The sequence below is a fragment of the Giraffa tippelskirchi genome, chromosome 2 (genome assembly GCF_054371585.1).
Source record: "Giraffa tippelskirchi isolate mGirTip1 chromosome 2, T2T-mGirTip1v1.2.pri, whole genome shotgun sequence".
Taxonomy (NCBI): domain Eukaryota; kingdom Metazoa; phylum Chordata; class Mammalia; order Artiodactyla; family Giraffidae; genus Giraffa; species Giraffa tippelskirchi.
The window spans coordinates 115692214-115701474 of NC_137276.1; the positions used below are offsets into that span (position 1 = coordinate 115692214).

Consider the following 9261-nt stretch of genomic DNA (forward strand, 5'->3'; position numbering starts at 1 on the left):
GACCAATCAGCACGTTCCATCCTCCCGGACACCTGTAATTGACTCAGGGCTGGACAAGTGACTAATCAGGTCCAAGGGCAGGGCATAAGCTGGAATCCTAGGAAAAAGGAGGTTTATTTCTGTTAGGAACAGGGGATACCTAAGGTCAGCCTGTGGCAGTTGGAGGGATGTGACATCAGCTTGTGGCAGTTGATGGCCTTGTTCCATAAAGGCAGAGCTACTTGGGTGAGGATGACAGCAGTAAACAGAGCTGAGAGGTGGGGAAAGACCATTCCTGCTGACATCCCTGAGACCCAGGTAGAGTCCAGCCAGAAGCTGTGCCCGTGGACTTCGTTATGATCATTCTCTCCTGCCTGTTTGTTAGCTTGTTTGAGCCCCTTTGGGTTTGATGTCCAGCTGGCTAAGTGGAGACCCTGGAATTGCCACGGTGTGGGTTTCATCGGGCTTCAGGGAAGAAATTCCAGATAACATTGCAAGACTTATTTTAATCTGGAGATCTGAATAGACTCAATCTGCTGGGGCCAGCTACTAACTCTAGGATTCCCCTAATTAGTCCTCACAGAGTTAGTCCTCTTAAGGTAATAACCCATGTCCCTTTTTAGAGGACAAGATGGAGGCTCAAAGAAGGGAGGTAAGTAGGCTACAGCAAGGTGGTGTGGAGTCAGAAAGAAGTCCCAGATCCTGCTCCTTGAAATCTGGGAAGCTACATGGTGTGGCTTGTCCTTGTGAAGGGGCTAAGGCACCCAGCCTCACACTGGCCTCCCAGGGGTCTGAGAATTGGTAACTCCCATGTGGCTGCTTTGACAGTCATGAAAGCAATTCACACTGAAGGAAGGAGTGCACCTTACTTCACCAGACCACACCCAACCCTCTGGTTTCCCCAAGTCCTGCCCGCCTTTCTCCTGCTTTGCTTGTCAATTACATAGTCAAGCTCATGTGATCACATGGACAATTCCTGGGTCACTGGCTCCCATCTGGAGCTTTTACAGGGGAGGCTCCCCCCTCATACCTGTGGACATCTTCTTCCTTTGGGCCTTGGGCGGCCCTGCTTCCCTCTTGCACACCAGAGGCCTTTTCCAGAATATACAGGGAACCTCACTCAGTTTGAACAGGATGCATCGATCACTGCCCTTTCCACGTCTCCCTTGAAACTCAGCTCCAGTACTCCTTTCTCCACATTGCAGCCTCCCATGGTGCCACAGGAGAGACCCAGTGGACAATGAATTGACACCTCAGCACAAGAAGGCAGATGAGAGGTGAGATCTGACAGCTGGGAAGCTCTGTTTATGATGGCCCTTGCTCTTCATGCTGCAGAGGTTGTAGAAGACCCCAGGGTCTGGAAGAAGCGCTTGGGCCAAAGTGAATCCACAGGCCTTTTGATGCTGGAGGATTCTGGCCATGGTAGGGGTGGGGCAAGGTCCCTAACGTTCTGAAGGCCCACTGTATGCAGGCTCAGTGTGCACGGAGAAGAGGAGGCAGAGGCCTGCATGGAGGTGTTCACAGACCACATATAGATAAGCCAGCCAGGCTGACAGGCCATAGAACCTAAGCTGCTTTCATGGATGAAGGGTGTCGGGGCAGAGGCAAAGATCCAAGTCTGCTGGGGAACTGCTTCAAGAGAGAGAATTTTCAACTGAGATTTGAAGAGTGTATCATTTAGTTATGTGTTTGGCTGAAGTGATAGAAATCCATATTGAGAGTGGCTTCAACTACCTAGGCAACTAATATTTGATGTTTAAAGAAGCTGTGAGAGGTGGGAGAGTCAGAGTGGGTCTGGTGGCCCAACAGTTCATCAGAATCCACCTACCTCTCTATTCCACGATCACCAGAATGTGGGTGTCATTGCCTCACGGATGCAAGGTGGCTGCCTCTACTCCAGCCATCACCTCTGCAAATTTAACCCTCCATCAAAAACTAGGGTCACCTTTTCCCCTGCATATCTCTTTTCAGGAAGGAAAATCTCTCACAGAAGCCCCTGTAGACTTCCTCTAGTATATCACTGGCCAGAACTGGGTCATGAATCCTTGTCCTGACCAATCTCTAGTGATGGAAGCAGCTGTCATGACAGATTTGGACCAATCTTTATTCATCCACATTGAGTATCCACTGGAAGAAAGTGAATTGGACTGGGCAAATCCTCTGGGTGAGAAGCCACAGCCATCCTGCCATAATGGGGAAATAACACAGGAGCTGAGGGATCAAAGGCAAGGGAGCAGAGAGCAGGAGAACAGCACAGGCAGAGGTGCCAGGATGAGCTGGGATCACTGGTGGCTCATTGCTGCAGGAACACAGCCTGGGTGTTGAAGGTAGCAGGACCTCATATGGTGTTTCCTGCCTGGAGATAGGCAGGCCTTGGGCCACGGGGAGCTGCTAAGAGGAGCTGAGCAAGAGACTGAGGGCAGAAGCAGATGGGAAATCCCAGTGCACAAGGCCTCCTGTGCTGAGGAGCTAAGCAGCACCATTCTGTGGTGGTCAGAAATGTCGATAGACTCCAGAAAGCTCTGCTCAAGCAGATGATTGTAACTGGTAAGAGAGTAAACGTGGCCCTAATGAATGTATTTGCTAGTGGCAGCTTTCTGTTTCTGGATATTAGAAAGCACACACTCAGCTGGTTCTTACACAGCTCTGCTGTGACACCTGCTACACCCACACCACTCCTCTCCCACCTTCCAGGACTCAGGGTCAGCACACTCCAGGGTAACTGAAACAGCCCAGCACTTTGTGTTGTAATTTACACAGGGGTCCCAGAGTAGGTTGCAGTTTATAGAGAAGAGAACAGGGGCTGGATGTGGGTGAGGGACTCACTGGTGAGTTGGGGGTGTTGGACCCCAATCCATCATCCCTTTTATGACCTCAGAGTGGGTAGCCTCCTGACACCAGCCAGGATGTTTGCTAACCAGATGGGCTCTGATGCGTGCTCACCCAGCACTGGACCTGGGGATTGGGGAATGAAGGGGAAAGAGGGCTCTTCTCCACGTGATGCTCTCCCTTGCAGGGGACACACAGGTGATTCCACAGAAGTGTCATTCTGCAGCTCCAATGGCTCAGCCTTGCTGTGAGGTGGCCACTGCCAGACCTTTTACTGGAGAAACAGAGCCTCCAAGGGGACAAGGGATTCACCCAGGGTCACGGAGACTTAGAGCTTATGACCAAAGTCTGCTGGGTCTCAGCTGGTCCCAGAGCACAGACTATGTCCCAGGGAGACGTGCTGTCCTCAGGCCATTACAATAAGAGGGCTGGGTACAGAGTGGAGGAGTGAGTCACGGTGGGGCGGGTGCATGGGGCAGGCAGGCTCAGGGACAAATCTCCAGAAGAGCAGAGTCTTGAAAGGGCCAGGGCATTGGGGCTGGTGAGGAGAGGAGAGGGTTCTTGGTGGAGGCTCAGTCATATGAGGGCCTGGAGGTGGGCTGCAGCATGAGAAGCAGGCTCCGCATGGAGGCAGGAGCAGCAGGAGAACCCCGGGAGCCCGTGGTCTCCACTGCTGCCGTGACCCAGCCCTGGCAGCTCTGCCTCCTCTCTCTCCATCTCACCTCTTCCAGTGAGACAGAAGAGACCCTTTCAGTGAGACCCTGAGCCATCTCCTCCTCCACATCCTACATTTGCATCCTGTCCAGTCTCAGCTAAGACGGGACAGGTAGATTCCACTCCTGGAGTGGTGACTAGATTTCTCACTACTCAGGGGCACCGTCATGACATGGCTCCCAAGTTAAAAAAAAAATTAAAAAGAAAGAAAAAAAAAAACCCAGACTGTTAGTGATCTGAATGAGCATGAGGTGAGAGTGGGTCCCTTTGCTTCCTATTGATGATGGAGTCCTAGTCCTAGAGGGATGGAGAAGGGGAACTTGATGGACATGTGGCCTGTGTTTGGTCCTTTCATCTATTTGGTGTTTTATTCTTATCACATTTTTCTGAGCCCCTTTCTGCATTGAGCCCAGACCCTCAAAGAGCTCACAGGCTGGAGAGGTAATCATAATGTGATCACAGTCCTGGGAGCCCCAGGTGAGGCCAGAGGAGCTGTAGAAAGGGTGGGGATCAAGAAGGGCTTCATGGAGAAGGTGATGTCTGAGCTGGGTCTCCAAGGATGAGGCCTCATTCACCCAAAACCTGGCACAGAACAGGAGCCAGATACGTGATAAATGAATGAGTGAATGAATGAATGAACATGCATCCCCCTAACAGACTGAGGTAGGCATCAGCCCAGGCCAAGGCAGGAAGCACAAGATGCCCTCAGGGACAGATGGCAGGGGCTGCAGTATGAGGCTGCCTCACCCTTTATGGGCATCCTGCTGCCACTGTGGTCTGTGCTCTGGCCGACTGGGGAGACCTTGTTTGTCCTCTGTTCTGGAATCCAATTTTTCCTTCCAAGTAAAATATCCTGTCACCTCCTTGTGCCCATATGTACCTGTTCTTGCCTCATGGGGAGTTGTGAAGAGGAGGGATGGATTGGTGTGCAAAGCAAGGCTGAAGGAGGGGGAGAATGATGGGGAACCCCTAGAGGTGGGACCATGACTGGGAGGCATGTGACGGTGGGGAAGGGGCTGTGCCTTGGGACTCAAGCATCCAGCTGGGAGTGGCCCCCCCACAAGAGGTGCTTCATGGTGAGAAGGGCGTTGTGGGGCCAGGGCTGAACTCTGTTGGGGACATGCCTACCCAGGGAAGTTCAGGGGCCGCAAGGGCACAGATGTCCTGGAGGAGCTGGAAGTAGGGGACAAAGGTGCAACTGAAGTCAAGGAGGGAGCTTGAGACCCAGAGGAGGGGCCCAGGGGTGCAACGGAAGGGGCCTGAGGGCATCTGGATGTCCACTAACTGGGGTCCTCATGGTGGAGATCGTTGTGCTCACTTCACAGCCTGCTGGGACCAAACACAGGTGGGCCCAGGGAGGCCACTCAGTAAACACCTGCCGACATGACCCAAATTCACGCATTTCCACTTCAAATGACTGGACTAGAAAAGGCCTACAGATTGGTGGCCCAGAATTAGGATTATAAATAAAGGCAACATACAGACTGGAGAGAAAGCTAAGAAGCCTCAGAGACTGAGACTCTCGACATGCAGCCCACTGTGGCCTCCGGGTCGTTCCACTGCCATTCTCTCAGCCTGGCACTCTCTCCCTCTGCATCACTTGTTCTCTAAACACCTCCAAGAGTTTGCTCAAATGTCCTTTCTGACTCCCTTTTTCTCCTCGGAACATCTTACCCCCTGACTTTGCCTATACATTACTTGTTTCCCTCTGTCTCCCTCCAGGCTGGGTGCTGTTGAGAACAGAGACTCACTGCTTCGCTCCGTCTGTGTGCTGGGTCTGGAGTTCACCCAGACCTGCACTGGGTTTGTGGGCATGGAGGCCATGGACAAGAACGTTCCAGGTGGTGATGGCGAGTTGTTGATTCACTACTTGCTGAATCTCTTGTGTGCCCAGCACTGACCTGGGGGGCAGGCTCAGAACTGACTTGGGGGACAGGCCTGGCGCTGAATGAGGCACACAGGGAGCACAGAGCCCCTTAGGAGACTTGTGCTGTGGGGACACGCAGGCCAGGGAAGTCAGGAGTGCAGGTGCGGAAGAGAGGACCAAGAGGGGAGTGGTGGGAGAGAGGTCAAGTCCTGCAGGCCCTCTGGTCCCTGTGAGGACCTTTCCACTGGGTCGGGGGAGGCATGGCTGGTGTGGAGCAGGGAATTGGGTCCTGAATACTGTGCAGGAATGAAGCAGGTGAGCCCTGGGGAGGGTCTCGCTGTAGAGGGTGCAGGCAGGGAGGGCTCCTCTGAGGAGGTGACATTAGAGCTGTACCTTTTACAGACTGTTTCTATCTTCTGCCAATTTGATGCTTTCTTTTGCCAGCAAAAGCACTCTGTGTTCTGCAGCACCTCAACTCAGCCTCCTGCTCCCCTTGTCACCCCTGCCCCCATGGGAGTCCTTCCAGGGCCCACTGTTTTGTGTGTGTGTGTGTGCGTGTGTGTTTACTGCATCACAGGGCTTATGGGATCTTAGTTCCTAGACCAGGGATCAAACCCTGGCCCCTGACAGAGAAAACACCTAGGCCTAACCCGTGGATGCCAGGGAATTCCCCCAGGGCCCACTTTTCACATACAAACCAACCTCCTCTTTAACTGGGCTCACACTCTAAACCACTGTCCACCTGCCCTGCTACCCAGGATCAGGTTGTAGGACACTTGTGGTCCCCTAACCCCAGAGCCAATGAAGTTGCTCAGCCCAGCCAGTCCTCAGCCTTCTCACCCTGCCTGCCATTCCCTCTTCAGCAACTCAGTGAAGGTATCCTCTGTCCACAGCTCCAGCTCCTCTGCCTCCTGCTCTCCCATGCTCCCCACGTGGTGAAGCCCCTCTTCCAGGACTGTGAGGAGAAACTTTAATTTCAATGGCAGTTGTTTCCTAATCAGTTAGCCTCACTGACCCTCAAAGTTTCTACTAAATATTCTATCTTAAACCAGCCTATGAGACACTTTGCAGACAGAGTAAGCAAATGAAGAACAAGTGAACTATACACCTTTTTACAAAATCATCAAGTACAAAATATTAAGATGTATTAGAATTCCTTTTCCCATAAAATCACAGACTCCATCAGGGTGGAGGGCATATAAAAATCACGTAGTCAGGACCAGACTCCTACGAGGTCCTAACTACCCATCTGCCCACACTGAGGGCTCAGGCCCAGGCTTGACTGAGTCCCAGTCTCTGCCTTTGAGTGGAAACTGGTTGGCTTTTCAAATTAAGCTGTTACACTTGTCAACTTAGCAGGAAAGTTGTCGGTTCCAAACTCACTTTTCTGGCAATAATCAAGTTACACCACATGTGAGACAACCTGTTCCCCAAGTTATTTGGTTAGAATCTGCAGATGGTAACAGGGAAAATGTCACTGTTTCAAAACAAGCTGAGTCTCTGGGAGAGAGTGGGGTGGTGCCCCTAGAATGTGTCGCTCCTGAATCCTTTAGTCTTAGATTTCCAGAGAAGCACCCAGAGGGGAGAGTGGGTTGGAGCTGAGCTGGGCTGTCACCCATGGATGTGAGCGGGGAAACATCAGACAGCTGTGGCCCTGGGAGCAGCCTGAGCCTGGGAGCCACAGGAAAGGTCCCCTCCAAGCCTGCTGTCCAGCCTAGGGTAAGGCTCAGCAGCTGTAACTCAGGTCGGTCCCACGGCTGAGGGGCAAAGGGAGGCTGGCCCCCCTCACGCCGGGTCAGGAGGCAGACAGTCCAGGGCTGGTCCGGAGCCTCCTGTCCCTGATGTCTTTGGTGCCAGAGGAGTTGCTTTGTCCACAGGGCAGAATGAGCTCCAACCTCAGAGCTGACGTTCCCACCACAGGACAGAGGGAGAAGCAGAAAGGGCCTGCTTCGCTCTCCTAGGACATAGTCTAGATTTGTGCAAATCACTCCCATCCTCTCTGGAGGGAGAGCCTGGTCACACAAGTAGCCTTGATGCAGAGGAAGTGGGAACCCTGTAGTCCTGGGCGGCCAGTGACCAGATAAAGGAGGGTTTTCAGTGTTCTGGGAGCCCTTGGATGCCTCAGCCCACTGCCTCTAATGCTCCATCCCACCACCCAACCCATCTCCACCCTGAGCTCATATTGTATGAAATTGTCCATTAGACAAAGTTCATGAAGGAAATAATAATTCAGAAACCAGTTGAAGATCATGGCCAAGTGGGTGCTTTTCCTGAGTTTTTCTGACAAATCACTGGTGAGGTTCCATCACTGACACTGAGGCTTTCTCCCCACCCCACTTCCACAGGGCCCTCTGGTCACCAGCAGCCTGAGACATCTTGGTTAGTGGAAGAAGACTGTGTCCCGCCCTGCCCATGGATACCCTGCTCTCTGTGGGACTGTTATGGACAAATAGAGTGACCAGAGGCAGCTGTGGCCCAGCCAGCCGCAGCCCAAACCTCACAGAAGAGGAGACAATCTGTGAGCACAATGTTCCGTCATCAGAGTCAACTACTTTCCAGCCCTGAGGTGGGGATGTTTCAGTTTGGAGACACAGAGCACAGAGCACCAGTGTGGATGGTCCCGGCAGCAAAGGGGCTGGCGCAGGCCCCTCTCCCCAACCTGGCTCCTGACCTCTGTCCGGTGTGTGCCTGACACTCCAGCTTCCTCCTGCCAGATTGCCTGCTCTCCAGTCCCTGTGGTCACAGCCACACATCAGGACGACTCCCCCTACGATGGGGAAGGGGAGACTCAGGAAACTCAGCTGCACAGGGACCTGATCACACTGCACACAGGCTTTCACGGGACTTTATCCTATTTATGGGCATCTCAGTCATATTAACACAGGCCCCAGGGACCAAAAGGTCCCCTCAGCCCTTCTGAAGATGTTGGATAATGTTAGTACAGGGAGGTCATACACACTTTCTGCATCTCGGACCTGCAGCGCAGCAATTGTTGCTGTTGGGAGTCATCGTCCTAATTCTCTCGGTTGTCCTTGCATTTAGTTGTTCTGATTTACTTCTAGTACCATGTGACTGCACACTTCTTAGACTGGAAAATACACAGCCTCAATTCTGTGCAGGGAGGATGCAAAACGGAGTGTGATCCATCTTTCTGGAGCATCAAGTTTATCAACAGGAATTGGAAGAACCCAAGAGTGGACAAGAACTCTCCCCTTCCCCTCTCAAATGGAAGACAGAAGAGTGGGGTAGGGAGACACGCCCAGGAGAGGCAGTCTAGTCTCTGTAGTTTCAGGTGAGAGCTGAGGGGTGGGCCTGCAGCCAGGTGGGCCCTCTTCTAGTCGCCCAGGCCACTGCAGACCATCCTCTGAGCTGGCCAGGGTTTTGGAAACAATGCTCTGTAGGCCATGGAAGTGTGGGATACCCTCCTGATTTGAATCTTATCAGAGGATTCGACCCCTCGACCACTGCCAGGGAGTGCATCCTGACCTTCTTGGGTCATCCATAGACTTTACCTGGGCTCCGTTTGTTACGCCGCCTCTTGCTGGGCAGACTGCAGCAGAAACAGCCTTACTATAAACCTGCACACTTTCCCAGCCAACTCCTGCTCTTTCTGGCTGTGGCCAGAGAAAAGTGTCTGGGGACACAATTTCAGGCTTCCCAGCGTGGGAGGAGCTTACGGTGTTGGACACACTCAGGGGGCAGTTGCTTCCCTCTGGAACTTCAGTCCTGCTGCTGGTGCTGCTGATGGAGGGAAGGCCTCAGGGCCACACGGGGAGGCTGGGCTGGGGATGACGGTCCTCTGCTCCAGGCTGGGTGGAGACTGGCAGGCTCCCTGGTCTTCCACCCTGACTCCTGGTGCTCCTGCAATTGTA

General features: G+C 53.0%; 1 long non-coding RNA gene across 2 annotated transcripts; it reads left to right on the forward strand.

Moving 5' to 3' along the window:
* Positions 1–200: 200 nt before the first annotated feature.
* On the forward strand, positions 201–8982 carry LOC145539943 (uncharacterized). Of its 2 annotated transcripts, XR_014078084.1 has the most exons (4): positions 201–297; positions 1185–1256; positions 5245–5363; positions 7735–8982. It is a non-coding gene; the product is annotated as an uncharacterized LOC145539943 (long non-coding RNA). The 2 variants fall into 2 exon arrangements; XR_014078085.1 differs by lacking the exon at positions 5245–5363.
* The last annotated feature ends 279 nt before the right edge of the window (positions 8983–9261 follow it).